Source organism: Penaeus monodon, chromosome 30 (genome assembly GCF_015228065.2).
Source record: "Penaeus monodon isolate SGIC_2016 chromosome 30, NSTDA_Pmon_1, whole genome shotgun sequence".
Lineage (NCBI taxonomy): Eukaryota > Metazoa > Arthropoda > Malacostraca > Decapoda > Penaeidae > Penaeus > Penaeus monodon.
Window position 1 is genome coordinate 25,899,090 of NC_051415.1, and position 457 is coordinate 25,899,546.

A 457-nucleotide genomic window follows, 5' to 3' on the forward strand; every position below is an offset into this window, starting at 1 on the left:
CTGACTGGAAAGCGTACAAAATCGTGAAAATAATTAATACAGAATTTTTTTATGCTGACACATGAACTGTATACATGAGTATGAGCGTGCGTGTGTCACCATGGCACTTGGACGTAAATAGCACTGGCCATATGAAAGGGAATAAAAAAAGATAATAATAATGATTTTCTTTTAATAATCCAAGAATCCCAGGTGGAAAATAAGACCATCTAATATCTTCTGCCATTTCACCGTGACACCCTGCAAGGTTATCATTACACGCCAGAGAAAGACATATATAAAATAAACAAAAGAAAAAAACGTTTCGTTCATTCATGCGCGATCTATTATTTTCTGTGCTGAAAATGCACGCAGCGATGAGGGTCGTTCCGTCCGCTGCCGTTGGTTTTCCTGCTGTTGCAAAATCATTGTATAATCGCATGCCGTTTGTCCTGCGTGACCCAAGGTTGCTGCTTTC